The 7,685-nt window shown below is 42.4% G+C and overlaps 1 pseudogene; it reads left to right on the top strand.

Moving 5' to 3' along the window:
* Positions 1–2,514: 2,514 nt before the first annotated feature.
* Positions 2,515–6,476, top strand: LOC119746468 (annotated as a pseudogene).
* Positions 6,477–7,685: the final 1,209 nt, after the last annotated feature.

Below are 7,685 nucleotides of genomic sequence, written 5' to 3' on the forward strand. Positions count from 1 at the left end.
AATGCCCCCCCCCCACCCCTCAGCGCTCCCCATTTAAAATCTTGAAATTAACACAAATTTGTCTTTGTCTTCAGTGCCCCAGATTTAATGTTGACAATAAGAGCTTTTATCAAATCATTTCTCGTAATATATCAGACAAGAGTTTTGCTAATTTTCCGATATTCCAATTTAAGCCGTGAGAGTCGTTTTATCTTAAATATGATCTCAATATGATTGAGGGCAAATCATGAATTTGTAAGTGTCATTTTTAGGCAACCTGTCAATAAAGACATTTTTGAGAATTTATGATTGTTAATGTTTAACGTGAAGTGAATTACTTTTCAACCGGATAAATAGGGGAAAACAAGGCAGAGGTGTGATTTTCTACGAAGCTTGGGGGAGTAATTTAAAACAAGATGAAAATAAAAAAAACACAAATTAACTTCGACCCAGATCAAATCAATACCCTACAGTTTATCTCTTGTTCCTCTGCCAGTTTATTGTTCATATAAGAACGGGTGGGGAAAACCTCAAATGCACCGACGAACAAGAAAGAATCCACGACAGTGTTTCAACAACGGGATATCCATACAGAACGAGATTTTTTGCATGTCATCATCTCCTCATCGTAAGTCGACTTGGCGAGATAATTTATCTCGACAAGTTGTCATCTCGACTTCAGGAAGTCGACTTAGGGAGATATTTCATCTGGACAAGTCGTCATCTCGACTTCGAGAAGTCAACTTGGTGAGATAATACATCTGGACAAGTCGTCATCTCGACTTCGGAAAGTCGACTTGACGAAATAATACATCCGGACAAGTCGTCATGTCGATTTATGGAAGTCGACTTGGAGAGATAATGCATCTGGACAAGTCACCAAGTCGACTTCGATAAGTCGACTTGGTGAAATAATACTTCTGGACAAGTCGTCAAGTCGACTTCGGTAAGTCGACTTAGCGATACAATTATGTGATTAAGTCGCCTTACTCTCGGCGATATTTCAACATGACGTGATAAATTATCTGAGTAAATAAAGAAGTGGATGGCACTCATGGAGCGCCGTAGATTCGAGTATCTGTTTGCCCTTTTCTTTTCTTTTTATATCAATATGGTGTTTTTTGTAAGGCGGCAGAACGCTATGCCCCAGTCTATAACAAATAAGATCAAGTTGTCACTGACACTCATTCAAATGGGCCATGTTTTGTCGACCGTAAACTTGAAAAAATGGACTCTCCATGGCAAACTCTTGGTGGCGCACTGAATTGGGAATCGCCCGAATTAAGACACACATCAAATTAAAGCTGATTTCATAATCTTTCATTTACTATTCAATTTTTGTGGGGTAATTCCACGACTTTTAGGAGAAATTTCCATCCAAAGATGATCACCCCTAAAAGTAGTCCTGAAGCCCGGCATCGCCATTTTGAAAAATAGTGATACGCTCAATTGCAAAGTAGAGCAATTTTAGAGTTCAATTTGATCCACGTTTCACAAAAAAAAACAAGCTCGCAGCCCTGTGCCCGGCTTCCACCCTTCTTTACAAACCCTCAAGTTCATGATCAACAAAATGCTCTAATAGTAGAAAATTTGAGGGCATGCAAATCGTTATTTGGCCGGCGTAGGCATTTGGGGGCCTATTTAATGGCCTGCAAACATCGGTACCGGCTGAAACGGGGAAACAAATTCCAAATACATGAGTCGGGGACCAAGACTCGACCGCCAGGACCCGACCAATTAATTGCCTAGTAAACTAATTAAATGCTGATAGCTATTTGTATATACTCAAATTACAACGACCTTCAATAACAATACTGAATTGTAATCTACCTTCATCATAAAGGTCAATTATTTTGATACATGTGATTTGAATTTATTTAAGGAAACGAGAATGAAATCTCTGTATAGAAATGAGAATCATTTATAGTTGGATGGCCGATTTGTTTTAAAAGGTTGGTGAATCCATTAATTAATACGAGGAAATTTAATCCTAAAAACTCTCATTGTTTAAACGCGTATCTCTCCTGCTCATATTAAATTCGGTTGAGCTTTATGTCTGCTACGCTTTTTGGATTATCAATCATATCAAGCGATTTTAATTCCAGGCGCTTGCGGCACAGAACACAGCAGACTTTTGTGTTGGGGGGGGGGGGGGGTCTGTGTCACATCATCCGCCGATGGACTGTTTGGTCAACCTATTATGTAGCACTCGCCTTTTACTCATCTGTGTCAATGTTATAGGCCGCCGAGACTGATTAAACAGTGCATTCATCCCGATAATGCAATCGAGCTCGGAGCGCAAGAGCTTTTCGTGTCTTGTAGTCTCTCCGTAGCTTACGCGTTACGCGGGGGAAAAAAATCAACAGTTTCTTTCAATCGAAAAGTAAAGGCTGATTTACTGAGAAATAGTTTACCAAGGTGTGTCTTCATACTGATAAATCAGTTAAAGATAATGTCAGTGCAAAACTAAAAGGTGACAAAGATGGGGCACCGCCTTTCATTTGGATGATTTTGTTTTAGCCGTCAACCGTGAGTGATAACCAGCATCATGCACATGAAGAAAGCAGTGCAAGCCTCCGTGGTGCGTTTCTGCTACCTGGCTCATGGGGCCGTTGGGGTCTTTCTCACCGTATACCTGCAGCAGAACGGCCTGTACTGGTTCATAGCTATCCTGCTACTTGTCTACATGATCGAGATGTACGTCACTTACAGTTGCAACGAAGATGGGGAATGGAAATGGTAAGTTGAATGTGTGTACTATGGTAGTCGCATGGGACAAAATGCGGGCATGTTTGGATGGTTTCTATGTCGATACTTCACTTACCTCATCTTTTCACACACTGTTAATAGGAGGGAAGAGAAACATGATAAATTGTATATGTTTTCTTCCTTTGCGGGGGAGGGGACTTCACCTGCTCATTTTCTGGAAGCAGACACTAAATGACACAAAGCTCTTTTATTTAGCTTCATAATTACACTAAGCGTTTAATAGATCTTTCATAATAGAATGATGACAAATATCAATATCTTTAATTGCGGACATGTTAAAGTTACTTATAAAAAGTTTAAAGCATAAAATGGTTGACCGCAGCATGGCGCGCTAATATAGCAACGACTGATGTTCACTGGTGTTTTACCGTAACCGGTTTTTTTTTTGCGAATAATATAAATATATCCACACTTTTCTGGTCACGAAAGCGTATTTCCCTAAGGAAAGAAACACTTCTATTATCTCCTCTCTGATTAGTTCGTTCACAAACCAGAGTAGGCCTATAGTGCAAATTTGGCCAATTTACGTTTGATGCCTCGGTAAAAACAATACCTTCTATAATATTGGAACATAAGCAGTTGAATATAAATTCATGCAGTTTATCTAAAGATGAATACTCTATGGTCTTCGTAAACAAAACAAAAATGGATTTTTTTTTCTACTCCCGGATTGTTAATTTATACGCTTTGTTTTAACACACAATCACACAAACTTATTCCGATTTTGGGTGCCTGCAACCCCCCCCCCCCCCCCCCTCTGCATACGAAAGCCGAATTATTGTCTGGCAGCCAACAATTCGAATTTTATGAAGAAATATTTCAATAACTATAAACGTTTGTGGGTTTCTTTTGGTTCAATGTCTCATTCAAAAGTGCATTACTTTTATATTGCTAGGAAAACAGCGATTGAAAAAAAAAATCTATTTGTCTAGGTGAAACTCGAAAATAGAACGAGGAATACATCTTTAAAGTTAGTCTACATAATGAGAAAATATTTTCCAGTGATGTATTTTGTTTCTCAGTAGAATGCTTGTTTTCGGTGTTTTGTTGGTCCAAGACAGGGCCAACCTCTGTACCTGACTGACTCCTCGACTGACTCCCCGACTGACTCCCCCGACTAACTGACTGAATGAACCCCCCCCCCCCCGACTGACTGAGTGTCACTTGTGACTTAACCTGGTTGTTGGTTGGTGAATGGAGCCGGGCAGTGCTGTCGCAAAGGGTTACAACGGTTTTTTTTTGCTAAATTCGGCTCAAGTCTGTACAGCAAATGTACGAACACTTCCAGTGAATCGCCCGTTGTGAATTTATTAAAGGGAAGATACAACATTTGCAAACATCAATAAACGAAATGATCCAATTATCACGAAATACCTTACTGGATTGTTAGGGAATGACAGTCTAAAACATCATAAAATTGTGGCTCCTGGTGTGCTGACATTTTCAAGAAATATTGTATTTTTCCAACGCTGGTCGGCCGACCAGCGCTGGAGAAAACTGGCTATTTTCAAAAACTACTCCATATTTCTTATATTTAGTTATTCCACATTTTCTTTGCAATTGATTACTCACCTGTGAACGGGTACAAGCCAGCTAAATTGATACTCTGACCGTACAATTCCCCAAAGTCTAAGTGGGGTCAGGGAACCAGACTACAAGAATATATTACTGGTTTTTTTTTTGTTTTTCCAGCATCTACAAGCCAAAAACGTAAAACAAGTCAGTTTAACAATATTTGCTAAAACATATAAATCCTCCAAATGTACTTATTTCTGAAAATTGCAGCAAAAGCAAATGTTGTGCATTCTCTTTAAAAAGAATTATGTGCGCTCTGTAGCTTTGATATGCTTGCCTTGTTTTGGGTGGGGTGGAGTGGGGTTCTCGGCGTGGCTATTATACTGTTTGTATTGACGTCATTCGGACAGGTTTCTCCCGCTGGTTCTGATCTACCTGGCAAACGTGCTACCCGTGGTCTGGATCCTAGAGGTCTCTCTACTAGATTTCCGTATTGAGCTGCAGTCGAGGCTGAACCTGACTAGCTGTATCGTCAGGCCGACCTCGGAGTTCGAGATCGGCGTGCAGCTAGGAGTCTGTAACTACACCGATTTCAATTTTCCTAAGTCCGAGAAGGTATGACTTCCACTCATTGACCCTTTCTTCAGTATATACGACATGTTTAGACCGCAATAGTTATGGCAAAAGATATCTGTAATGGACAGCGCCCCCAAGTGTCTATTAACCCCATCCGCTTTTCGAAATACATGTGTACTCTCAGATCAGCTTTTTTTTCTGGAAATGCCTCGATATTCCAAAAATTGGTATCGCAAATAGAACCACACATACATCGTTAAAAAAGTCGGCACACCTTACAGTAGTCTTATAATGGTCAGGCAGAATTAAGGCGACCTATTTGGGTCTACTTCGGCCAGAAAACAGTCAGTGTACCACCTAAGGTCAAATCTGACGACAAGCATGACAAGATTTTAAGAGTGATAGAAAATACCCTGTGACAGAATCATATCTTCGAGGAAGTTTACCTTGACTTATACCGGTGGTTATAATTTTAACGAGAATTCTTGTCTGCATTTCCCTGCCTTTAGGACACCTACAACACAAAGTTGTCCATATCCACCATCTACCAACAGACCTTGATGCTAATCCTCATCCTGGGTAGGTGGCTGCTACCAAAAGGTGGACTGACGCGGGACGAACTCTCCCAACTCCTGCTGGTCTACATCGGCATGGCGGCCGACATGTTGGAATTCTCCTCGGAGACACTCAAGTTGGAGAAGATCGCCTGTAACAGGTACATCTACGTGTCCATCCTAGCCGTGTGGAGCTGGTCTCTCCTCCAGTTCACCCTGGGGTTGACTTCCACCAAGAGACGCCGGCGCACTCTCATTATGAGCGAGGAGGAGACGGACCGATGGACCAAGTCACTCCTCCGGGACCTGTCCGGGGTGTTCTGTGGTACAGCCCTCTGGGCTCTCATGACGGACGTCATCCTGCAGGACGGGCCTTACCTGATCATGAGGCTGTATCTCCTCTTCTCACTCAGTCTTGTAGACCAGTCTCTGGTCTTCTTCACCTGCAAGAACGCTCTGCTGCTGATCCTTCAGTTCTATCGACTCTACGTGGTGATGACGGAGACCAAGCAGCGGACCACGACGCGACGCCAGCGGACCGGGCTGAGGCTGAGGGAAACCCGGAGCCACGGAAACGGCCAGGGTTTGCGTCGAAGGAAACGGTCATGTTCGGAACAGTGCATGCACGGCAGCCCGAGCAGCACGGACCTTCTCGCCAGAGGCAACAGTGGCGTTGTGGCTTCAATCAGTCAGGAAATTACGATTTTGGAATAAATATACTCCATGATGTGTATGTGGTATGCAGCTTAATAAGTCGTCGATAAGACGTAACAGATTTCCACCCACCTTAATTATACTCTAACTCCAGATAATGATTCACAAAAACTGCGAAGGTAAAGGACGTGGCCTTCATAATATGAACCACTTAACAATAACTAAGTTATCATATCCAAAATTTGGAAATGCTCAATATCGGTTTTGGACGGATTTGTTATTTCGTCAAAACGGTGACGAGTATCAACCAACCAAAGAAACGGAAAAGATAATCGCTTTAAGTTTTGCCTTTAAGAGAGAATCTGCAAGATTATATAAAAACATCCAAATCGTTTACGATTTATAGGCCCACGGTGTATTTCAGGTCAATACTATCAGTGGCGTAACTACGGGGCGGGGGGGGGGGGGCAGAGAGACACGTGCCCCCAGCGGATGTCCTTGCCCCCGTCCCCCCCCCCCCACTCCATTATTTTTTTTATTTGAACACAAAACTGTATCATTTGCCCTCGGTGCGCCCTTGAGCTATTGTGCACCCCAGGTGCCCCTTAATCGGAGTATCAGGCATTCACGTTTGAAAGTCACACGGCTAACGTCTGATATAGCATGCACATTTTATGCGACCGGACGCGCCAGCCAATCGGAGTCAACTTCAAAAATTGTGACGTCATTTCGATCAGAAATGTGGACTAAGCTGTTGATTGGTCAATTTGGCTGCCATGTTTTTTGTAATGCAACAACGGGTTACGGAAGACCCGATAGAAGGCGCCCGCTGAATGGTCAGAATCTGGAGATAGGTCAAGACGCAGTCTTGTTTTGCATAATTGATCGCTAAATCTGCTCGCATTTCACAGACCCTTGACCCTATCTATTCCATAGATTAGTGCCCCCCCCCCCCCCCCCCCCCCCCCCCAGTTTAACCCTAATTTACGCCACTGACTATACTCGGCGATTTTTTTTTATATTTTTTTTTTGCACCTGCTAGCATTTCCCCCCGGCACCGACAATTTGGAAACTATGTCGGCCACCATCAGCTGTCAAGGCCAGCCGGCCGTATAAAGCAAATTCGAAAAGCGTCAGGGGAAGGGGTAACTCACTTTGCACTCTAGGGGCGCTCTTGTCCGTATAGAGGGCAGAGGTATCTGTAGCAGCGATTTAAAAAGAGTTGTCTTCGCAACTGTTTAATGTATTACTTAAAAAAGGGACACTCGGAGTTGGGGGTTGGGGTGGGGGGGGGGAGTGCCAGGGGGGATGACACCCGCCCCCCTGATCCCCTGTCTGAAGCACAGATAGTTTTACAATTATTACCTTATTCTTATTTCAAAATAAGTTGGTGGCCTTTTTTCTGATACTGCACATATCCATTTAAAGCTTTAGAACCATCAAACTTAGGCCTAATATACCGTCAAAAAAAAATAAAATGGCTTTTAGTTGTGTTCCACAAAGAAATATCTAAGAAATAACTACAGTGTTATTTATTTTTATTTTTTAATAGAAAAATAATCGGTTCTGCGAGAACTAATGACACTTAACGACAGAGCTGGCCATTGAAATTTGCATAATCGCTTCATCTATAATAAG

Source organism: Patiria miniata, unplaced genomic scaffold (genome assembly GCF_015706575.1).
Source record: "Patiria miniata isolate m_02_andy unplaced genomic scaffold, ASM1570657v1 HiC_scaffold_7, whole genome shotgun sequence".
NCBI classification, from domain to species: domain Eukaryota; kingdom Metazoa; phylum Echinodermata; class Asteroidea; order Valvatida; family Asterinidae; genus Patiria; species Patiria miniata.